This window comes from Penaeus monodon, chromosome 15 (genome assembly GCF_015228065.2).
Source record: "Penaeus monodon isolate SGIC_2016 chromosome 15, NSTDA_Pmon_1, whole genome shotgun sequence".
Classification (NCBI taxonomy): domain Eukaryota; kingdom Metazoa; phylum Arthropoda; class Malacostraca; order Decapoda; family Penaeidae; genus Penaeus; species Penaeus monodon.
Window position 1 is genome coordinate 737,725 of NC_051400.1, and position 298 is coordinate 738,022.

The following is a 298-nucleotide window of genomic DNA, read 5'->3' on the forward strand; positions in this document are numbered from 1 at the left end:
AACATAAGAAAGAAAAATCTTATGGTTATATTGCTCCCTTATCATGAATAAAGCAAAACATCAATGAACTGTCTATTCCAGTCATTTTTAAGAAATTTGGTGTCGTTGCTGTAAGAAAACATCATACATTTCCACATTACTAGATTCCAAAATACAATGAAACTCAATCATACTTATCTACAGAATACATCATAGGGAACATTTTAAACATTTTGTATGAGGGGGTAAGAAGCAAGAATTATAAAAGGAAAAAGGAATACCAAACTTCAAGCCAGCCCCACCCCCACACCCCAGGGAA

General features: G+C 33.9%; 1 protein-coding gene across 1 annotated transcript in view; it reads right to left on the reverse strand.

Annotated features, from left to right (window-relative positions):
* Positions 1 to 298, reverse strand: part of LOC119582099 — a 6,037-nt gene that overhangs the window by 577 nt on the left and 5,162 nt on the right. The window lies entirely within an intron of this gene.